Below are 25,613 nucleotides of genomic sequence, written 5' to 3' on the forward strand. Positions count from 1 at the left end.
AAGCTTTCAATTTATATCACTAGCATCAGTTTCCTCATAGGGATCTCCCTATATCAATAAGATAACACATGTAGACTCTTGGTTAGGGGGTGGGAAGTAAGAAGGATTCTCCTGTAGCACATAAGAGATAGTAGACTTTTACACCCACACACCCACACCTACACCCCCACCTCCCCCCCGACACATACAACTGCTGGTTGAAGGATTTCTGGGCTTACCAGAAATTAATGTGTTAAAGAAAAAGCCTTGGTTTTCTGATGAACGATTCAGTTACAGACTTTTCCTGGGTATGTTATTTAAAATGGAAAAGACAGAACTAGTGAAATATAAAGAGAAGAAAAGGAATGAACTCCTTATGGAGCTCTTGATATGTATTTCACAAGTCAAAGAAAGCAGGGAATTTTTTTTTTTTTGGCTTACCTCTCTGTTATGTTCTGAAACACTCCAAAGTTTGAACCAAACATCTTAGTGTCAAAAACAAAGAATCATTTCTGAGGGTTGGCATGCAAATGTTACTGGGAGTGTGCAGTGGGAAGAGGGAAAATGCATCTGTGTTTATTGAAATGATTATATATTGAGATGTCTGAATATGAAATCCTTACACCTCCCGATCATTCACATGCATGCACCTGGGCTTTTTGGAGTATTACTCATTCATCCAAATAACTATGTGCCATTTCTCTACATACCTCATTCACCTTCACTTCAGTTTTTCCCCCCTTGACAAGTACAGCTTTAAATTCCTGCAGATGTTTTGAGTGAAAATATCAGTGAACTTAAAGCATTAAAAGTGTGATTCACCATAACCTGCAGCAAATATTATCCATTTCATTAACCCTATACAAAGATGGTTATATGTATATAGTCATATATACATATTTTATATCTATGCATATTTATATGTGTATATAGGTATGCACAATATATATATATATATACATGCATATTATCTATGCTTTTCAAATCATATTCATGTAAGTTTTATGAATATTTTTTCAATATATTACTATCTCATCAAAGGCATTAGTACCATGAATCTATATTGATTTGTGAGCTGGAAGGTACCTTAGGATTCATTATATTAATGTAATTTAAGTTTACAAATAAGGAAACTGATACCTAGAGAGGTTAAAACACATACCAAAATTTAAAAAAAAGAGTGGATGGGGTAGCTAGGTGGCACAGTGGATAGAGCACCGGCCCTGGAGTCAGGAGGACCTGAGTTCAAATCCGGCCTCAGAAACTGGGCAAGGCACTTAACCCCAATTGCCTCACTAAAAAAAAAAAAAGAGTAGATAAGTGGAAGAATCGGAGTTTAAACCTTTTCAATTTCACCAAGCTTAAGGTATTTCCAGCTTTCCATCACTGGGGACATATTCAGAACCTTCCCACTAGCCATTTTATTTTTTTATTTTTGATGCAGACCCATGATTTCATTGGTATAGTCAACAACCAGTGAAGTACTTACCACAAATGCATATTACGGGATCTTGCACAATGTTTAATCACAGTTGTCTAGGTCATTGAAAGGTCTAAGTGATTTGCCCAGGGTGAGATAACCAGTATGTGGCCAAGGTGGGTCTTGTAGACAAGTAAAATCCAAATCAATAGCCATACTGCTTCATACTGCTTTTTATAATATCCTTTTACTACAAATTTATTAATAATTGCAATCAGCAGACACACATAATCACATGGATTTTTTTGTGCGTGTGTTTTGAATTAAGATTCAGTTTATTGTGCAGTTTTCCAATCTTTTTCAAAATTTCTTAAATTTCTATGATGTGGAAGGCATGTAAGAAAATTTGCCATAGTCCTTGTTTTCACATGACTTATAATCACAGGATTCTTTAGCATTTACTTTCATAAGAAATTGCTTTACAAATAATCATTAAATTGGTTTGAATAGAAATAAGTGCAGAAAATTGGTCATAATAACATAGAAAATTCATGTTATTTAGTCTCAATTGTATTTGATCTTCAGCAAGATAGTATTTTTACAACAATCTGTCTGATTCCTTATTTCACTTACTTCAGAAGAAATTATAAACTCTTCTCGTCATTCTCTAGCCTTCTACACATTCTTTTTTTTGGAGAATGAATGATGAAGAACCAACAGTCCATAAAAGGTGCCCACTGGGAACCCAACTGGCAAGCTCTAGTTGGGGCAATGGAGCTTCCTCTCCCTCTCTCTCCTCTGCTGCTCTGTCCAAAGGAATATAAGTTTTGATTGCTAAAACCTTGCAGGATGACTTGGACTTCAAAGTTTATTGTTATTATTATTGTTGTTGTTGTTATTAATAATAATAATTATTATTAATAACTATTACTTGAGGATGACAAATCCCAAGTCACTCTGACTCTTTTAGATTGGCCAGCAATGGGTGCCAACCCAAGCTTGATTGGCTATTGGTTGGCCTATTAATGACTCAGAGCGAGTACAAATAGCAACTGTTTCTGTTTCATCCAGAAACCTTAAGGGCCTTCCCCTCTCAGACTACCTTCTTTTCTTCTTTCCTTTTCTTCTCCATTTATCTGTCTAAGTATCTATCTTCCTACCTACCTATCTTTTAAAAAAATAACTATGTATTTATTTATTTGTTCATTTATTCATTCATTCATTCACTCATTCATTTATTTCTGAGTTCTGGGAAAGACCTTAGCTTAAAAAGGCCAAGATCTCTCACTGCATTTGGGACCAGATCCAGGCATGCTGATGAATATCTTGCCACTGGACCCACATAGGCTGGAAGTGAGTGAGGCTGGTGACTTAGAATAACCCTCCATCACTTAAGACCAGTTCACTGCAAGTCATGATATTACCTCCAGATGTTGTGACCTTCTTTGAGAATGAAGGACAAACAGCAAATCCCTCTCTTTCTAAACTGTGAATTTTACCTCTTACTTTACTAAAACAATTGAAGCCATTCAATTGGTGTTCATCATCTTCCTTTCTGTTGTTATCAAAAACCCTTGGTTCTCATTCACCGTGTTTCCTTCAGTTTGATAAAGAGGTGTGTCTTCTCCTTACCAAAATCAAAATTTAGACATATGTAGTTTACCTCATGCCCTTTCATATTTTGTAAAAAAAAATGCATCTTTAATAATTCCCTGTACCTTCTCTATCTAGCAATCTTCAAAATCTACCTATGGTTTCATTCCCTATTGTCTTAAAATATAACTTTTCTCCAATTGCAAAAGCACCCCCCACCCCAATCAAACAAAGACATAAAGATAACTAAAAGCTACCAATCCCTAAAGCTATTATCCTCTATCTCTCTTCCCTATCACAGGAAAACTTCTTAAAAAATAACTATCTTCAATCCCTGCTTCCATTGTCTTTTCTTTCACTGGCTCCCTACCTCCTTATAGTCTGAATAGTCCTTCTGAATCCATTACTTAATTGAAACTTTTCTCCCAAAGTTACTTGATGAAGCATTTCACACTGTTGACAACACTTTCCTCTTATATATTCTCTTTTCTCTAAGTGTTTGGAATACTGTTCTCCTTGTTTTTATGACTACCTGTTTAATGACTTTTTCTTTTTTGTTATATGTATATGTGATAATAAATTTATTTATTTATTTATTATTATTTTTTTTAATGTATGAGGTATTTTATTTTTTCCGTTACATGTAAAGATAGTTCTCAACTTTTGTTTATACATGCTTTACAATTTCAGATTTTTCTCCCTCCCTCTCCTCCCTCCCCCCTCCACTAGACAGCAGGTAATCTGATATAGGTTATATCTATATATCTCTATACATATACATATAGATATATATATATATACACACACACACACACACATATATATATATATATATACACACATAATAACATTAATCCTATTTCTGCATTAATCCTGTTACAAGAGAAAGAATCAGAGCAGTGATGCAAAACCTCAAAATAGAAAAAAAAAAACAACAGCACCCAAAACAAAAGAAATAATATGGTTCAATCAGCATCTATACTCCACAGTTCTTTCTTTCTTTTTTTTTTTCTTGGATTTGGAGATCCTCTTCCATCATGAGTTCCCTGGAACTCTTCTGTACCATTGCATTGGTGAGAAGAATATAGTCCATCACAGTAGGTCAACACTCAATGTTGATGATACTGTGTACAATGTTCTTCTGGTTCTGCTCATCTCACTCATCATCAGCTCACGTAAGACCCTCCAGGTTTCTCTGAACTCTTCCTGCTCATCATTTCTTACAGTACAATAGTATTCCATTGTATTCATATACCACAACTTGTCCAGCCATTCCCCAATTGATGGGCACCCCCTCAACTTCCAATTCCTTGCTACCACATAAAGAGCAGCTATAAATGTTTTTGTACATGTGGGTCCCTTTCCCCCTTCCATGATTTCTTTGGGCAAAAGACCTAAAAGTGGGATTGCTGGGTCAAAGAGTATGCACAGCTTTATCACCCTTTGGGCATAATTCCAAATTCCTCTCCAGAATGGTTGGATCAGCTCACAGCTCCACCAACAATGCATTAGTGTTCCAATTTTCCCACAGCCTCTCCAACATTTATTATCTTACTTTTTGTCATTTTAGCCAATCTGATAGGTATCAGGTGGTACCTCAGAGTTGTTTTAATTTGCATCTCTCTAATCATTAGAGATTTAGAGCATTTTTTCATATGGGAATAGATAGCTTTGATTTCTTCATCAGAAAACTGCCTGTTCATATCCTTTGACCATTTCTCAATTGGGGAATGACTTGGATTCTTATAATTTTGATATTAATTACCTATATATTTTAGAGATGAGGCCTTTATCAGAAAGCACTGGCCTCAAAATTGTTTCCCAGCTTTCTGCCTCCCTTCCAATTTTGGATTGCATTTCTTCTGTTTGAACAAAAATTTTTTAATTTAATATAATCAAAATCATCCATTTTGCATTTTATAATATACTCTATCTCTTGTTTGGTCAAAAACTGTTTTCCTTTCCAAAGATCTGATAGGTACACTATTCCTTTCTCTCCTAATTTACCTATGGTATCACCTCTTATGTCTAAATCATGTATCCATTTTGACCTTATTTTAGTATAAGGTGTAAGATGTTGGTCTATGCCTAATTTCTGCCATACTATCTTCCAGTTTTCCCAGCAGTTTTTGTCAAATACTGAGTTCCTATCCCAGAAGCTGGAGTCTTTGGGTTTATCAAACACTACATTACTAGTGTCATTTACTACTGCATTTCCTGAGCCTAGCCTATTCCATTGATCTACCACTCTATTTTTTAGCCAGTACCAGATAGTTTTGATGACTGCCGCTTTATAGTAAAGCTCCAGATTTGGTACCGCTAACCCACCTTCCTGTGAATTTTTTTTTCATTATTTCCCTGGATATTCTTGATTTTTTGTTTTTCCAGATGAATTTTGTTATTATTTTTTCTAACTGTATAAAATAATTTTTAGGTAGTCTGATTGGTATGGCACTGAATAAGTAAATTAATTTAGGCAGTATTGTCATTTTTACTATATTAGCTCTGCCTATCCATGAGCAATTGATATCTTTCCAATTATTTAGATCTGATTTGATTTGTGTGAAGAGTGTTTGGTAGTTGTGTTCATAGAGTTCCTGGGTTTGTCTTGGCAAGTAGACTCCCAAGTATTTTATGATAATAAATTTATTTAGACTTTTCCCCATGTTACATTTAAAAACAAATTTTCACATTGATTTTCCAAAACTTTTTGTTCCAATTCTCTTCCTCCCTATACCCCCCCCCAAAAATCAAGCAATTCAATATAAGTTATACATGGGCAGTCATGAAAACATCTCCACATTAGTCAGGTTGTGAAAGAAAACAGACAAAATAACTTTAGAAAGAGGACCTAACAAAAATATACTTCAATTTGTATTCAGATACCATCAATTCTTTCTCTGTAGAAGGGCTGCATTTTTCATAAGTTCTGATAGCATCCTGCTCATCATTTCTTTCACAGTAACTGTTGCTAACTGTATTACCCTCCATCCCATTCCCTCCCCTTGATATTTACTCCATTTTCTATCTCTTTCATGTTATTCCTCCTCAAAAGTGTTTTGCTTTTTACTGCCCCCTCTCCAAAGCTGCCCTCCCTTCCTACACCTCTCCTCCTTATCCCCTTCTCATACCACTTTCCCTCAAGGCAAGATATATTATTATACCCATTTGAGTGTGCAGGTTATTCCATATTTGAGCCAATTCTGATGAGAGTAAGGCTCACTCACTCCCCCACTCCTTCCCCATATACCCTTCCACTCCATAAGCTTTTTCTTGATTCTTTTATGTGAGCTACTTTACCACATTCCACCTCTCCCTTTCCCTTTTTTCCCAGTGCACTCCTTTCACCCCTTACTTATATTGTAAACATGTCATCATGGGTCATCTAGGTAACATAGTGAACAAAGCCCTGGACCCAGGAGGCACCAAATCCAAATCAAGACCCAGACATAAGTCACCCTACCCTTTCTACTCCACATAAAAAGGGGGATAAACAAAAAAAATGATTTACAGATATCATTCCTTCATATTCAATTTCCACCTGTGCCCTGTATCTAAGTAAATTCTTTTCAGCTGCCCTAATAGTGAGAAAGTTCTTTTGAGTTTGAAGTATCATCTTCTCATGTAGAAATGTAAACAGTTCAACCTTTTAACATCCCTCATTATTTCTTTTTATGATTACCTTTTTATGTTTATCTTTTTATGCTTCTCTAGAGTCTTATATTTGAAACTCAAATTTTCTATTCAGTTCAGGTCTTGTCATCACAAATGCCTGAACATCCTCTTTTTCATTGAAGTCCCATTTCCCCCCTGGAATATCTTAATAAGTTTTGCTGGTTAGGTGATTCTTGGTTGTAATCTCAGTTACTTTGTCCTCCAAAATATCATATTCCAGGCCCTCTACTCCTTTAATGTAGTTGCTGCTAGATCTTGTGTTATCCTGACTATGGCTCCACAGAACTTGATTTCCTTCTTTCTAGGTACTTTCAATATTTTCTCCTTGACCTGGGAGCTCTGAAATTTGGCTATAATATCCTGGGAGTTTTTCCCTTTGGGATCTCTTTCAGGAGGTGATTGGTGGATTCTTTCAATTTCTATTTTACTTTCTACTTCTAGAATATCATGGCAATTTTCCCTGACAATTTCTTGGAACATAATGTCTAAGCTCTTTTTTTGATCATGGTTTTCAGGTAGTCCAATAATTTTCAAATTATCTCTCCTGGATCTATTTTCCAGGTCAGCTGTTTTCCAAGGAGATATTTCACATTGCCCTCTATTTTTTTATTTAAGTGGATTTGGTTTATTGTGTATTGATTTCTCATAAAGTCATTAATTTCTATTTGCTCAATCACAATTCTTAAGCAAGGATTTTCTTCAGAGAGCTTTTGTAGCACCTTTTACATTTGGATAATTTGGATTTTCAAGGTGTTGACTTTTTTTCATGACCCTCCTGCATCAGTCTCATTTCTCCTTCCATTTTTTCTCTACCTCTCTTACTTTTCTTTCTACCTCTCTTACTTTATCTTAAAAGTCCTTTCTGAGCACTTCTGTGGCCTAAGACCAATTCAGCTTTTTCTTGAAAGCTTTGGATGTAGGAGCTTTGACTTTGCCATCCTCTTCTGAGTGTGAATTCTGATCTATCTTGCCACCAAAGAAACTTTTGATGGTTGGAATTCCTTTCTGCCTTCGAATTATTATAGCCTATCTCCTGGCCCTTAAATTCTTCTTCAAGTGGGACACTGTCTCCAAGATGCACTGTCCCAAGCTTCAGGGGGTCCCAGCTGGCACAGATTAAGGAGAGGCTCATTATCAGCTCGCCTGGCCTGTAAGTAACAATAGGTCTTCTTGCTCTTTAATGTGGAAGCAGAAATCTGATTCTCTGTGGTTGCATGCTTGGCATGGCTGTGCCCCTCCCCCACTGGCCCCTGCCCCTATAGTAAGCTTTCTGTTCAACAAAACAGCACTCTGCTTCAACTCCAGGAGAGACCCTTACTATCTCCCCCTTGGCAAACTGCCAGACCTCTTACCAGTCCATGATCTGAATTCCAGAAGCAGCAATTCATGCTGATGATTCTGATGCTCTGGAGGAGTAGCCTGCCTAGGGCTGGATCTGCATGGGGCAGCTGGTACCAGCAGACCTCTCAGCCTGGTACAGCAGACCTTCCCCACCACTGTTTTAAGTCACCTTTGTCTGGAAAATTATCTCACTCTGTTTTTTTGTGGGTTCTGCTGCTTTCCTGTCCCTTTCTCTTCACTCTCAATACTTGCTCAAAACAACCTCATTAACTCCTGTTGGTTTAGCTTACAAATATGAATATTTATGCTGATGATTCAGTATATCAACTTTCAGAACCAATGTCTCTGAGTGTCATCAATGCATCTTGAACTGAGTATTGAACTTTCAAGACTAGATGTCCCAGATTCATCTTGTTTTGTATTGAATTGTTTTTTTAGGGAAATGAGGGTTAAGTGATTTCTCCAGGTTTACACAGCTAGTAAGTGTCAAATGACTGAGGCTGGATTTGAACTCAGGTCCTCCTGAATCCAGGGCTGATGCTTTATCCATGGCATCACCCAGCTGCCCCCCAGATTCGTCTTAAACCCAACATTTTCAAACCCTAATGCATTAGCCTCTCCCTTAAACCTTTTGTTCCCAAACTTCCTGTTTCTTTGGAAGGTACCACCACCCTTCCAGATTCCAATGTTCACAACTTTGACATTATTCTCAACTCCTCACTCTCTCTGATTCCTGCTATCTAAATACATGCCAAATCCTGCTGTTTCTACTTTTTCAACATCTTTGGAATCCAATCCTTTGACTATACTCACATAAGATCATATTTTTCAAGCCCCTTTTTACTCTTGCCAAGCTAATTACAACAGACTATGGCTTGGTCTTCTTGTCTAGAGTCTCTTTCCACACTATACCATACTAGGTAGTGCTACTAAAGTAATTTTCCCTAAGTGCAGATATGACAATTTGATTTACACATGTGATAAATTATGATGATTTCCTAGTGCCTCTAGGATAATATATGAAATCTTTTATTTAACATTTAACATTCTATACATGCTATCTTCCCACCATATTGGGAAAATTCACTCAGCCCCTTTCCATGCTCTATTATACAACCCAACTGGCCTTCTCTCTTTTCCTCACATGATGCATTTCATTTACCCTTTCTGTTTCTTTGACTTCACCATTTCACTGGCTTGGAATGTACTTATTCCTCATCTCCAACTCATTGAATTCCTATCTTCCTTTATGATGCAACTGAAGCAATATATTTTACATGAAGCCTTTTCCAATTCCCACAATTGCTAATGACTCCTCTCCTAAACTACAGTGAACTAAAGTACTCTGTGTCTATTTGTATTTATCTTTATACTATATGTATTTATATTTGCAGTTTTCATTCTCCCATTAACACAAGGTCCTTCTGAATAAGGATTATTTCAATCATTGTACTTGTATTCCCAGAGTCTAGCAAAGTTTTTAGAGAAACATAATAGCACGTAAGAAAATTCCTGCCCTTAAAGATACACATATGTGGCAACTAGATGTCTTGGTGGATAGAGGGCTGAGCCTGGAGTCAGGAAGACCTGAGTACAAATCTGCTTCAGACACTTAGTAACTGTGTGACTTTGGGCAAGTCATTTAAACTTTATTTACCTAGGAGGCAGATAGGTGGTTCAGTGGATAGAGCACTGTGACTAAAGTCAAGAAGACCAGAGTTCAAATCTAGCCTCCAACACTGACTACCTATACAACCCTGGGCGAATCACTTAACTTTTATTTGCCTTATTAGAGAAGAAAATGGCAAACCACTCCACTACCTTTGCCAAGAAATCTCCATTCACAGTAAGGTTATGAAGAGTCAGACATGATTAAACACAAGAGGTTGAACATATAAGGGAATTTTGGATACTACAAGTATGACATAATGGCTGGAGATTTCTGGATGGAGACTAAAAATGACTGGACATTTTGGGGGAGTCTTACAGAGACCTAGAATTAATCAAGTCAAGGCCAAACTAGGCTATTCAATTACCAGTGGCTCTTGGGATGGAGACCCATTCTCAAGTGAAGAGGTAGTGGTGGTGATGTCCCCAAGGGAATAGAATGGCATGCAAATGATTGGATAGACATATTTATAAAGGTTTTGAATAGTATATAATTAATTCAACATTCTGAATAGAAAAGTCACAGAGTTTCCAGGTGGTACCATGTAGTAGGCATCTGAAAGTATAGAATCTAAGGGACAGAAATTGAAGTTTTAGAAATATATACAAATATACATCTTCCTTGTCACTCCTTTCTGGGAGTACAGTAATAGCCTGTCAATTAATTGCCAAAAAATTTTACTAAAGGCACAGGTCTGACCATACCATTTCTTTTTTCTTTTTTGAGGCAATTGTGGTTAAGTGACTTGTACAGGGTCACATAGCTAGTAAGTGTCAAGTGTCTGAGGCCTGATTTGAACTCAGTTCCTCCTGAATCCAGGGCCAGGGCTCTATCCACTGCACCACCTAGCTTCCCCCATACCATTATTTTTGCTCAAAAATTGTGATTTCTTTTTGTCTCAGGGATATCATACAAACTCTCCAGTCTGATTTTTTGAGACTATTTACAACTTGGCTGCTATTTACCTTTAAAATTATATTTAGAAACAGATTTTCATTTTTCAGGCTAAAAAGGACCTAAGTTACAGTGACTTTGCCTTCCCCCAATTTACTGATGAGGAAAATGAGGCATAGTGGGGTTAAGTGACTTGCCTACAGTTTGAGCAAGTTTATTAGATAAAATTTAAACACAAATCTTTCTAAATCCAAGTGCAATTATCTTGCCACATACCTTTCTTGAAGTTTTTAATCAAAATGGACTATCAGCTGTTTCCCCAATTGTCACTTCACCTTTGCTATCTCTGGGCATTCCCACAGGTTGTCCCCTATTCTTAGAAAGCCATCCTTTCTCATTTTTTACTCTAAGAATTCTTGTCTCCTTTCAAGGCTTTGCTCAATTTCCAACAACTTCATGAGGACTTTAATTCTTCATTATTTGTCTTTCATACCACCTTTGAAAATGTATAAATACTGTACATAGTTGCATTCATGGTGAACTTATAAATGTAAGCCCCTTCTTAGAAAGGAAGTTCCCTGAAGGCAAGTGCTGTTTTACTTTTGCCTTTGTATAGAAAATTCTTAGCACAGTGCTTTTTCCTTAGTGGTGACCTAAATATTTATTGAAATAAATTTTGTTTGTCTGTCTTTTACTTGCTGTCCACCACATTTCCATAGCATCAACTAAGGTCATCAAAGGAGAGAATCTACAGAGAGAAAATCAAAGTTGAGCTGTCCTCTTTAACAACCTCATTTATTTTTTCCATGATGTGTAGATTTTATTGTATATCACAGTTTGTATAATCAATTTCCAGTATATTTATGTCTATTTTATGGGACTTGGTAGCACTATTTTACTATCTCAAAATTATTATATAGGATTATTTTAGTTGTATCTTTGTTTTTATGATGCAGCACAATTACCTAAAATTCATTTCAAACCAGAGTACTTGATGGAGAACAATTTCCATGATTAGAAAATTATTTCTATGGAAACAAAGATGTTAGATGCACCTTGGCATAGTATCTACAGTTTTAGGCTCAGTTAGGATGATCTGGGTTCCATATGACCTTCTGATACTATATGATTCAGAGCAAGTCAATTAATCTCTATGGCTTAGAGTCAGTCAGTCAACAAGTATTTATTAAGGTTTTATCATATGTGAAGCAGTAAATACGTCCTAGTGATACAAAGAAAGGCAAAAACAGGGTCCCTCTACTCAAGGAGTTCACATTCTGATAAAGGAGACAGCATGCAAATATGTATGTGTATATACATATATACATACATACATACATACATACATACATACATATATATATATATATATATATATATATTTATATTTATATTTATATTTAGAATAGATGTGTGGCATTTAAAAAGTTCCAGAGACAATTTCTGGGTAATTTAATAATTTTATTAATTATGCAAGAATTTTTTAATAAAAGGTCACTGACACTCTCAAATGCCAAAGACCAGCATAATGGCAGATTCACGGTTTATATGTCCAATGAAGAAGGGTTTTTCTGAGGGTGTCAATCAGCTCTCATTGGTTAACAATTTATGAGAGGGAGAATTTGCAAAGACAAATAAGCTCACTCCTATGAGAGGCTGAATGAGAGACTATCCCTACACCAGCACCACACCCAGTTTTGGGTAATCTAGACAAATAATCTATATCCTCTACCCAATCCTGAGTTAGTTGGGTGGAGTAGCAATACTCAGAATTAGGATAATGTTAATCCTATTTTCCATCACCCCATCCTTGAGGGATTAGACAAGGAAAAAGAATGGGGAGGGAAGCTAAAGTCTCCCTAATTTTTAAAACTGGCTATTAATATGAGAGAGAAATAATAATTTCTTTCAGATGGGAGATACTTTCAAAGAAAGATGCAATTAGAGAGATCCAAGAGCATTCTATAGATTGTAGGACTTGAGTTACTACCATGCATATACAAAAGCAAAAATTTAGGTACTCTTCAATCAAAAACCAAACAAACAAACAAGCAAACATCTGTTTGGAGCATCTATGTGGCACAGGGGATAGAGAGCTGCATTTAAAATCAGGAAGATCTGAGTTCAAATCCAGCCTTATATACTAGCTGCATGATTCTGGACAAGTTACTTAACCTTGTTTGCCTCAGTTTCCTCATTTGTAAAATGAGATAAAAAAGGAAATGGCAAACCACTTTAATATCTTTGCCAAAAAACAAAACAAAAGAAATGGGGTCATGAAGTCAGATACTACTTGAACACAACAATTACAAGAGAACTGTGAATAAGGAGCTTTATAAGTGAAAGGGATACTAGAATAGTTGAAATACTAGAGCATATGCAGGAAGAATGAGAAGAAAAAAACAACAAAACTTTGCAGTGGGAAAGTAGACATGACTGCTCACAATATTTATCTATTTGATCATTTGGAAGAGCATATCAACATGGAGAGAAGAAGCAATTCGGGCAGCCTGTTTTCTTTCCAGAGACTGTCCCTAAACATGTATTTCAGTGAAGAACATTATCATTATTATTGTTGCCCTATTTACCTGGGGAAGTTTACTCTCAAGAAACCAGTTCCTTCCCTGGATTACCTCAAGATGGGTTTCCTGGTCCTTCTCCCATTTTCTTTTGGGTATTTGATCTGCCGAATAACACTTAGAAAGATCCTGAAAACCCTTTTATTTCAACCATTATCTGAATAAGAAATTCCTCTTCCTATTCCTTATAGATGGTTAAAGAGTTCTCAAGAGGGAGAAGGCACTGTTCATTCTACCTTAGCAACTTAGTTTTTGTCCCCCCCACTCCCACCCCGCCATCCCATGCCCAGGGCAATGAGGGTTAAGTGACTTGCCCAGGGTTATACAGCTAGTAAGTATCAAGTGTTTGAGGCCAAATTTGAACTCAGGTCCTCTTGAATCCAGGGCTGGTGCTTTATCTAGTGTTATACCTACATTCCCTCCACCTTACTTCTAAGCATTAGAACATTTTTTTTTTTTACCTTATATCCAAGATTCTTCAAAATATTTGTAACTCTTATCAGAGAAATGATTTAAATGTATAAAACAAAATACTTCCTATGATGAAAGAAATCATTTATGCTGGAATAGCTATCACAATATGCATATCTTTTCATCTTATAATAATTAAATTTACATATATACATGAACATATATACTTTATGTATGTATACACAAATATACATACATACATACATACATACATAGCATAGTTTCACAAACTTCTGCTTAAGAACTCTGGCCTTGTGTAAAGCTGAAATCTGCTTTCCTTTTGACAATCACCCATCAATCCTTGCCCTACCTTCTTGATCTAAGTAAAACAAATCTAATCAATTTGCCATTTTTTATCCCTTTAAATATTGAAGAAAGCTGTCGTATCTTCCCTAAATATTTTCTCTTTCAAGTGAAACAATCCTAGTTTATTCAACTAATCTTTTTTTTTTTTTTTTTGCTGGGCAATGGGGGTTAAGCAACTTGCTCAGGGTCACACAGCTATTAAGTGTCAAGTGTTTGAGGCCAGATTTGAATGCAGGTACTCCTGAATCCAGGGCTGGTGCTTTTATCCACTCACTGTGCCAGCTAGCTGCTCCCCAACTAATCCTTTTTGATGAATTCCAGCTATCATATTCATCTCCCTAAGAACCTTGGAATGACTTTGCAATCTGTAACCAACCTCCTTTGTTACTTTCTCATGATGATTTCCAGACCCTTCACTTCTTTGTGGAACCTTGCTCCTGTTCTATTTCTCCTTTAGGTATTGTCTTTTACTGGGATGCAAGCTCCAGGAAAGTAGAGGCAGAGAAGCCTTTTCATTTGGGTATAAATTGGAAAACATGGACTTTGAAATGGCTTCCAATTCTTAGTTTCTATGACTCTGGAATGAGGGCAAAAAGTAAAGATGGTTTATTGGGCCAAAAGTCACAGAAATACTAAATAAGATGAGGACAAAGCCAAGAGTAGCATGGAGAGAGCCTAGAAATTCTCCTGAGCAGAATGGTTGATCTTGGCAAAGAAATGTCTATGTTTTTCTCAGATATTAGAGCAAAAGAAAAGAGAAAAGAAAATGGTGTAGAGAATTTTTGAGGTATAGGTTAGTGTAGTGATCAGTTTTTTCAGTGTATTTCCCTGATTTTATCAGTAGAGAAGGAAGATAAACTTTCTTTTAATTAAGGGAAGGGAGAAGGGTTATTGAGATCCTAAGGAAAGAAAGAAAAAGGTAATAGCCCCAGTAGGGAGACTCAAAGAGAAAAGTCTATTATACTACTCAACGATACATAGAAAAACTGTACTATTTGAGGATGGTTTGAATATGTGGTTATCTTAGGGAACCAATACTAGGACTAAGGAAAATTTCAAGGAGGTCAATTGATATTTGTGTGTGTGTGTGTGTGTGTGTGTGTGTGTGTGTGTGTGTGTGTGTGTGTGTGCGCGCGGCAATGAGAGTTAAGTGACTTGCCCAGGGTCACACAGCTAGTAAGTGTGAAGTGTCTGAGGCTGGATTTGAACTCAGGTCCTCCTGAATGCAAGGCCAGTGCTTTATCCACTGTGCCACCTAGTGTCCCCCTGAATTTTTTTTCAAGGAAGGATATTCTAATAATTATAATGGTCCAAAATTGAATGTTAAGTCATGAACGTTCTGTCAATAGAAGTGTTGAATAAAAGTTCAATTTTTTTGGTCAGTGACTTTGTGGAAGAAATTAATATTTTGAGTATAATTTGGAATTTAAATATCCGGAATTCTATTATTTTATTACTTATATGATCAGAGTGGTTGCAGTAGCTATAATCCAGGTCTTTAGAGTACAACAGCGATGTTCTTAATTGGCGTCTTTTGAAAGATTTAGTAGCCATAGCCTGAAATAAAAGAAGAGAGAAAACACCTTCCCCTTTTCCTTTGAAGATGTGGGGTATTTACGACAGGTGTGGAACAATGCGAATGTCAAATTTTATTTTTCAATGTATTGAACAGATTTTTTTTCTTGTTCATTTTTGGTTTCTTTTTATTTTCTAAAAAAAAAAAAGACCTTTATTACATGGGTTTGTCACTAGGAGGGAATTGGGAGGGACAAAGAGAAAAAGTAAGTGATATAAAAATTAAAGATTTCAAAACAAAATTAAACAAAGTTTTGATGACAGTGGTTCATATCCTTAATTATAGTGGGAGATGATTGGGAAGGAAACAAGAAGGTAAAGAGAGCCGTTCTAATCAGCCTCTGTGAAAGATAGATAGTTTGTTCTATAGTTAGAAGGGACAAGGGTTTCTGCAAATGCACCCATGTGGGAAAAGGATGGTGAAATTCAAGGTGCAATGGCTCATTGTAAGGGTGGCATTAAAATCAGGGATTTCCATTTAAATATCACTTATATTTTTCAAAAGGTTTCATTATTCTCCATTTATAGTAATTCACAAATCACTTTTGATGTGTCTACATCAATGTGTTTAACCATCTCTGGTGGATAAAGAAGCAGGGACAAAGAAGTGGTTAAATTATGGATGATAACCTGAATGGCAGTTCAAAAACAAGTTAATCGATCAATAAATTAACAGTCATTAATAAAGCTTTACTATCTATCAGGTACTATGGAAAACACTGTTGAATTACATAAGAAAAGTAAAAAACTCTGGCTCTCAAGGAGAATAAAATGAGATGCACACAATTCCCTTTAAGTCTTAAGTTTAGTCTTCTGGGCAACATCATCTTAATTTTATTCCTACTTTGAGTAGTCTTGATTTTGTTATATTCCTTTTCATCTCTTCACAAATTGCATTGACCATTGAAGTGTTAATGTAAAATCCTAGTAAAGGATTGCCTTCACCTCAACCTATAACAGTAGCAATATACAGCCTCAGACTTAAAAGGAATAAAAGTATGTGTGTGTGTGTGTGTGTGTGTGTGTGTGTGTGTGTGTGTGATTTCTAAACTGTTCTTTCATAGGTTAAAAATCCTTAAATTTGGAAAGGCTTTGGGAGATCATCTAATACAACCCTTTTATGAAATGCAAATGTATTTAATAAGTATTCACTTTCTGAAAAATATTGTGCCGATTGTTGTAACTACAAACAGAAAATCAAATTACCCTACTCTCAAGGATCTCATAGTCCAATAATGGGTAAACTATCATTTAAATGGAAAGGCCTTTTTTGATGTTTAACATTTAGCCAGAAAGTATATGATAATACATGTTTTCTTCTTCAATTTCCATCGATAAAACCCCATCTGCTTCTGACATTAGCTCACTTGATAGCATCAAAATCTTTGGTACTGATAGATTTTTTTTGTATATTTTTAAAAATTTAATTTATTAATTTATTTACTTATTAATTTATTCATCCATTTATATATATATATATTTATTTAAAAATCCCCCCAAGTTTAATGTAAATTTTTTTAGCACATTGATTTTAAAAATTTATGTTCCAAATTTTCTTTCTCGCTCCCTCCTCACCCTTCCCTAAGAAATCAAGAAATTCAATATAAGTTTTACATGTATAGTCATGCAAAACACCTTCACGTTAGTTCAGGTTGCGAAAGAAAACAGACAAAATAACTTTAGGAAGAGGAGCTACCAAAAAAAAATCATACTTCAATATGTATTCAGATATCAGTTCTTTCTCTGTTGATGGTTTGCAGTTTTCATACACCCTTCAGATAGCATCTTGCTGGTTGTTTCTTTTACAATTATTATTGCTAACTATATTACTGTCCATCCTATTCCCTCCACTTGATATTTACTCTATTTTCTGTTTTCTTTCACCCTATCCCTCCTCAAAAGTCTTTTGCTTTTTACTGTCCCCTCCCCCAATCTTCACTCTCTTCCCTTCCCTCCCACTTTCTCTCATGGCAAATTATATTACTATACCCACTTGAGTGTGTATATTATTTCCTCTTTGAGCCAATTTTGATGAGAATAAGGGTCACTCACTCCCCGACTCCTTCCCCATCCACTCCATAGGCTTTTTCTTGTCTCTTTTATGTGAGCTATTTTACCACATTCTACCTCTCCCTTTCTTCCAGTGCACTCCTCTTACCCTTTAACATTATTTTAAAGATGTCATCATGGATCAGATAGGTGACAGAGTGGACTGAGCATGAGGCCTAGATCCAGGAGGCAGTGAGCCCAAATCTGTCCCCAGACATAAGCCACCCTCCCCTGCCTGCCCCTCCCCTCCCCACAGCTTCCAAAAGGATAAACAAAAAATAAATGCTTTACAGATATCATCCCTTCATATTCAATTCACACCTGTGCCCTCTAACTATATTCCTTCCAGTTGCCCTAACACTGAGAAAGTTCTTATGAGTTAAATGTATTATCTTCCCATGTAGAAATGTAAACAGTTTAACCTTTTAATATCCCTCATGATTTCTTTTTTCCTGTTTACCTTTTTATGCTTCTCTAGGATCTTGTATTTTAAAGTCATATTTTCTATTCACTTTAGGTCTTTTCATTACAAATGCCTAAAAGTCCTCTTTTTCATTGAAATCCCATTTTTTTCCACTAAAATATTATAATCAGTTTTGATGGTTAGGTGATTCTTGGTTGTAATCTCAGTCCCTTTGTCCTCCAGAATATTGGCCTCTAGTCTTTTAACGTATATGCTGCTACATCTTATATAATCTTAACTGTAGTTGCACAGTATTTGAATTCTTTTTTTTCTACCTGCTTTCAATATTTTCTCCTTGACCCAGGAGCTCTGAAATTTGGCTACAATATCCTGAAAGTTTTTAGGAGGTGATCAGTGGATTTTCAATTTATATTTTACCTTCTGCTCCTGGAATATCAGGGAAATTTTCCCTGGCAATTTGTTGGAAGATGATGAGCAGAATTTCATAAGAAGCTGCTGATGCTGAAGACTATGAGGCTCTGAAGGCATGGCCTGCCTGCAGCTGAGTTTGCCTGGCACAGCTGTGTTCCCCTCTCTCACCCTGGTACAGCAGAAGATCCCTGTTGCATTTTTTTGGAGGGCAATGAGGGTTAAGTGACTTTCCCAGGGTCACACAGCTAGTAAGTGTTAAGTGTCTGAGGCCTGATTTGAACTCAGGTCCTCCTGAATCCAGGGCTGGTGCTTTATCCAATGAGGCACCTACCTGCACCCCCCTCTCCCCCCCCCCCCCCCCCCCCCCCGCTGCATTTTTAATGCTGTGTTTAGCTGGAAAATTGGTCTCACTCTATTCTTTTGTGAGTTTTGTTGCTTCAGGAGTTATTTTATGTCATTTTTTTCGAGGTATGTGGATAGATTTGTTGGGAGCTCAGAGAATCACAGCCTTTCCTCCACCATCTTGGCTCTGCCCCACTGATAGATTTTTTAAAAAGTGGATCTTTAGTAGCTGTTAAGGCTGAGAAGGGGGGATTATAGCGACTGAAAAAGCAGCTGACAAGTATCATACCCACAAAGATTACTCCCATGAACAACAGGTGAAGAGCCTGTAATCCATAGAGAGCTATGCATATGTCTTGGACACAAGGATCCTAGGTTATTTTCATCTCACTCTTAGGAAAGTTGATAGAGGTAATTTGGCTCATCTGGGACATGAACTCCCTGTTTTTGTTTTTTTCCACCCATGAATAAGAATTATTTCTATTTTTTTTTTTGGTGGGCAATGAGGGTTAAGTGACTTGCCCAATGTCACACAGCTAGTAAATGACAAGTGTCTGAGACCAGATTTCAACTTAGGTCCTCCTGAATCCAGGGCCCTTGCTTAATTCACTGTACCACCTAGCTGCCCCCCAGAATTATTTTTTAATAATTAATGATGGGGGCAGCTAGGTGGTGCAGTAGATGAAGCATCAGCCCTGGATTTTGGAGGATCTGAGTCCAAATCTGTCCTCCGACACTTGACTCTTACTAGCTGTGTGACCCTGGGCAAGTCTCTTAACCCTCATTGCACCTCAAAAAATAATGACAAGATTCCCATCAACAACAATCCCCAAAAGTATACAATCGTTTTAAAGTGCCTGAAGAACTAATTCTTTGGTTAAATGGAAAATAAGAGAATTAAGTATGACCCCTTTATAGTAGCGTAATTTGACTTTGGAGAGTTTAACCACCTCGGTGTTTTTTTTCCTCTATTTCCTTCTTCCTAGGAAACTAGTGCATTGGGCTATGCTACAAGTGTTCTGAGGTCTCATGTCTAACCATTTCACTGCAGAGAAAAAGAATAAAGCACCACAACCCACAGAATGCTTGCCATAAATATACCAGAGATAATAGTATTAGCCTCAAATAAGTTTGAATTGTTACTGCATAGGGATAGAAGGTTAGATGTAAATAAACAGCATACCTTTTTCCTTTTTTGTGTGCTACTCTTCTAATAGAACAATTTTTTCAATTTATGGAGAATTCTTCACTGGTGTAGCTATCCATTTGGGCAAAGCAATAGAACATTTCATTGAGGAATAGGCAGTTATGCCTTAATAGCATATACATATATATGTATATATATGTGCATATATATGTGTATATATATATATATACATACACAAACATATACACACACATACCACACACACACACACACACACACACACACACACCACCAGATTTTACAGAGATTTGCATGTTTGAATTAGACCAAAATATTCATAAATCTTACATAGCAAAATCAGCTCCAGCTATCTCTAGGATTAGATTTGTATACTATTAGTAGACATATTTGTATTCTGGTATCTACTGATATAAAACAGAAAGTTTTTTCAGAAAATATTTCCCAAATGGAGACTTGTTTATAATCCATTCATCTTTTATTTCACTGTCTATTCAAGGAAATTTAAAACTGTTAACATGTCATTACAAATAAGAGTAGAATTCAGTCATTTCTTAATTGTGACAATGGGCTATATGAAGTTGTGAACAACACATCAGGCAAGATGCCTCACATAATCTATTTCATAGGGTAGAAAGCTCTCATAATAGGATTTACTGTGCAACATAAACTAGAAATTTCTATCAATGGACAAATAACAAAAACAAACTGAAAAACAAGATCATCACATTTTGGGTAGTTTACTTCTTTACATAAAGATGTCATACTCCCTTCTGAGCATATCCTGTATTCTCCTCAGGATAGACTGCAATAATGAAATCTCTTTCTTTGGCAAACAGAAAGCTAGAGACAGAGATTGTTGAGACTCCCTCTTGGTTTGAAGTAATTAAGTACCTACGTTACAGATACACATACTTCTGTCAAGGGAGAGTAAACTGATTTTTCAGTTTTATAAATGACAGAAGTGCATCATCTCAGTAAAGGAAATAGCTTTCCCTGGTTTCTGAGATTAGCTGTCATCTGAACTCTACTGTTTAATATTAACTAGAGGGCTTTTTGTTGGTGGTGGAAGTGGTGGGTTGTTGTTGTTTGTTTGTTTTACTGTTTTGTTTTTTTTGAGGGAGGTAGTTGGTGTTCTTTTTGGTTTTGGTTTTCCTCCCAAATTGAATGGAGACAAACAGTAGGCAAAGAATTAAAAATTCAAAATTACCCTAACTTCATATCCTCCTTTCCTCTACTCTGAGACCTGATTTGGATAATATCAGGAATAGTATTTATCATCCTAGTTGATTCATACTGTATACCCAGAAGGGTTCCCAGGGGGTTCTTTCAACAATAACAACAAACACAACCACAAAATATTTATTAAGTACCTATTTTGTGTCTGTCACTATACTGGGCATTAGGCATACCCATATAAAGAATCTGACCCACTAGCACAGAATAATAAGCAAAGATTTCTGAAATTAATAAGAATGTAGTGACTTTTTAAGTTCCTACAAATAGCACTAAAGTAAGATCAAACAATACTCAAACAACTAGAATTTTTAAGTGACATCCAGGCTCTATACAAGGCACTAGGGATACAAAAACAAAAATGGAAAGATTCCCTGCCCTCAAAGAGCATACATTCTGCTGAGGAAGACAACTTGTACCTAGGTATGTATGTAGAGAATATATATATATATATATAAAAACACAAGATAATTTAGCAGAGGGAATCACAGAAAGCCACATGGTGAAAACGGTGCTTGGGTTGCTTTTTGAAGTAAACCAGGGCTTTTAAGAGGTGAAGGAGGAAAACAATTGCAGAAATGGAATGGCGGCCAATCATTGTAAAGTCAAAATCTCTCCCAGTCTAATAGTTCATTCCCTAATTCCTTCAAAGATACCCATGTTTCCCATATCCTGAAAAAAAAAATAAAGCCTGGTTGATTCTTCTATCCCTGTTGACTCTTGTCCTATCTCTTCTGGCTATACCATAAACAAGAAACTCCAACTCTGGGCTCTGGGCATTTTCTTTGGCTGTCCTACATGCTTGCAATGCTCTTCTTCTTCATCCCTACCTACTGCCTTCATTGGATTTAAGTCCCAAATAACAACTCACTTAATACAGGAAGCCTTCCCTGACCCATCTTAATTCCAAGTCCTTCTTTCTCAATTATTTCCTATTTATCCTGTATATGATTGTTTGTACATATTTGTTTACTTGCTGTCTCCTTCATTAGATTGTGAGCTCCTTGAGGGCAGGGAATGGTCTTTTAACTTTTTTTAGCTATCCCTAGCACTTATCTCAGTGCCTGGCATATAATGGACACACAGTACATGTTTACTGACATACTGGCTGGCATATGGAGGGTCATGTGTGAAGAACAGAAAGACTAGTTTGGCTTGACCACAGAGTCCATGAAAGGTAATAATATAGAAGGCTGAAAAGGTAGGTTGGGGCTAAGTTGTGATGTGCTTTAATTAGCTGATAAACATTTACTGAATTTATTCATGAATTACTTATGTTATCTATAATTTATAATTTACATAGAAGTAGATTATTGGTGGACTGATTATCACATCATCTCCAGGGATTTGGGAAGGAGTGCATTTGCAGGAAACAATACAACAGATGAATAACTTTTGTAGATCTCAATACAAGCAAAGAGGTTGAAATGGATCAGATTTCCCATCTCAAAGATAAAGATGTTACACAGATAATTAAAAATAAATAAAGCTATTTCTGCTTACCTAGAAAAGCCATATGGTTCAGGAAAGTGTAAAGTACATTTACCTGTGGTCGTGCTTCATTTGGAGCATTTAGATCATGAAATATATTTTCAAATCGTCATCACTTATTGGACCAACATGGGTCATTCTCCATTGAAAACCAGAATATTGTATGTATGTATGTATGCATGAATGTATATGGATCTTGATGCTTTTGCTGGGCTGCTGGGATTGAATGCTTCTTAGTTTTCAATTGGCACAAAAAAAGGGAAAAAAGTGAACACAATATATTTCTGCTTTAGTACTCCTTTTGTATACTTGATTATTTGAAATAAACTTTTAGGATTAAGCAGAAAATATAGTTAAATTTTATAAGATTTGATGTTTTCTTAAATTTTCAAAGTCAAAATTATGGATGTCTTAAAATGCCATAGAATTTTAACTATAAAACCAATATTGACCCCTGATTTCAAAGCTAGTGTGAATGAATCCCTATGGGAATGCATGTTTTGAAGGTATTGGAACACATACAAGTTTCAAGTTCTCTTGCCTCTCTTGAACTTGACCTATGAAGTTTCCTGAATAATGGATGATTTCACATAATTTAATTTTATAGTTTTACTCTTATGAGGCAGGTAGGTGGCTCAAAAGATAGAGGATAGGACCTGTAGTCAGGAGACCTGAGTTCAAATCTGACCTAATAAACTTTCAACATGTATAATCCTAGGTAAATCACTTTGCCTCTGTTTGTCTTACTTTTTTTAATCTTCAAAATGGGGTAATAATAGCACTTACTTTCCAGGGTCATTGTGACTATAAAATGAGATAATATTTATAAAGCATACTTTAAGATAGTACCTAAGTAGTGGTGGTAGTGGTAGTGTATGTATGTGTGTGTTAGGTTGTTGTGGTGGTGGTGATGATGATGAAAAAGAGTACATAACATTCAAGTTTATTAGTTTATTCCTCCCCGCCCCCCCCCAACCCTATCAGAAGCCATAGTATAGCACAACATTCACAGACCTTGGAGTCAGGAATAACAAACCAAAACCAAAACAACAATTAAACATTGTTGGAAATCTATATCTGGTGGCAACTGGTTCCATGACTGTGGAAAAATGGCTTACTTCTTAGAACCTCAGTTTTTTGATAGGAATAACTTTTTCTTTCTTCTAAAACTAACCTCGATGTTACATGGGCCTCTTTTACAATCATAATTAGTGCTGAATAAACAAACTTTTTTCCAAAAGGAACAAAAATTATGTAAATAACATTTTACTATGGGTGACCTAAAGCAGGGAGGAGTATAGACAAGAAATTCTTATTCAATTACTGTTTAAATATATTCACATATTTTTTAAGGTCCAAAATGTGATCACAGAGCATCTTGATGGGAGATATATACTTATGTGTTTGAATGGGATGGTGGAGGGTCTGCTACCAAGAAGGACACTTTATAAAAATTCAAAATAATTTCTTATCAAAATGGTTATCTCAAAATGACAGTCATATAATATATTAAGCTCATTCATTTATTCATCATTTATTCACTCATTTATTTACTTGTCCATCCACTCAATTAATATATTTATAGACTCATTCATTCATTTATTCATTAATTCCTCTATTCATTAATTTATCTATTCATTCATTCATTTATTTGGTTTTGTTGTTCATTAATTTATTTTTGGTATGGCTACCTGATTTCAGAGGCAAAAAAGCATTTTAAAAATTCTGTCTACTGCTATCAATCTGACATTGTTTCACAGCTTAACGGTTTTACTAAGTTGCATGTGGCATTGAGAGATTAAATGACCTTCCCTGATTGCACATTCAGTATATCTCAGAGGCAGCATTTGAACTCAAATTATCTATACTCCAAAAGTTTCTCTCTGGCCATTATAAAAGACTGCCTCTCAAGAAACCAACTTACTCCCTTCCACTCCTAAAAATTATATCCTTAAACAGTGGCAAATCAGCTAAAAAAAAAAAAAAACTGGTTTTAAGATAAGAATGAAGATAAGACACTGAGAATCTATACTCTCATAGATCATAGACATATACCTGGAAGTGACCTTAAAGTCTGGTCCACTCATCTCCTAGATAAGAAAAGTGACCCCCATTGGGGCAGCTAAATGGCACAGTAGATAAAGCACCAGCCCTGGATTCAGGAAGACCTGAGTTCAAATCTGGCTTCAGACACTTGACACTTATTAGCTGTGTGACCCTGGGCAAGTCACTTAACCCCCATTGCCTCACAAGAAAAAAAAAATTAAAAAAAAAAAAAAAGAAAAGTGACCCCCATGGAAATTAAGTGGTTTGCCCAGAGCTATTTAGGGCACCAGTGTCAAAGATGGAATTTGAATCCAAGTCCTCTGATATTAAATGTTTGTTTTTGCACTGTACCATTTTCCTGACTATACTAATAATTTACTTATAGTACTTTTAATGAATGAAAATACTTTTTCATTGAAGAAGAATATTACTAGGTGCTGGTGCTGGGCAGGAAGACTGAGTAAGAAGGTATTTCTTCATTTTCCCCTCAATCCTCTCTGCCCTGAGCCACCCAGAACAAATCAAGATAGAGAACAAGTACCATGGGGGTCTCCACCTCCTCTCATATCCCTGCCAATATCTTCTGGATACAGCCCTCTTCTAATTCAAAACTTTTCACTGAGAACTAGAAAAACAAATCTACCAGGAACCTTAAGACCCTCCCTCATTTCCAACGTTCATGGGCAGGAAGCCTCCAAGTGACCAACCCTCACCCCATTTTTTGGGACTATTCAGAATGGTTCTATGAGCAGGGACCCACTAAGTACAATCTTATTAGAAAGACCATCTTGAGTTTACCTTTAGGTCCTACCATTTGCTCTTGAACTGTGTTCTAAGGCTCTCCCAGCCTTCCCATCTATCCTAGTACCAGCATGCTATCAAGAAACCCTGAACTTTGTGATCCTTCCTGATGCTTCACCATTTTCCTTTCCACTATATTGAATCTT

The 25,613-nt window shown here is 36.2% G+C and overlaps 1 protein-coding gene across 1 annotated transcript in view; it reads right to left on the reverse strand.

Moving 5' to 3' along the window:
- MGAT4C (MGAT4 family member C) overlaps positions 1–25,613 on the reverse strand; it is a 749,687-nt gene that overhangs the window by 677,650 nt on the left and 46,424 nt on the right. The gene's annotated exons all lie outside the window — the stretch shown is intronic.

Source organism: Dromiciops gliroides, chromosome 5, assembly GCF_019393635.1.
Source record: "Dromiciops gliroides isolate mDroGli1 chromosome 5, mDroGli1.pri, whole genome shotgun sequence".
Classification (NCBI taxonomy): domain Eukaryota; kingdom Metazoa; phylum Chordata; class Mammalia; order Microbiotheria; family Microbiotheriidae; genus Dromiciops; species Dromiciops gliroides.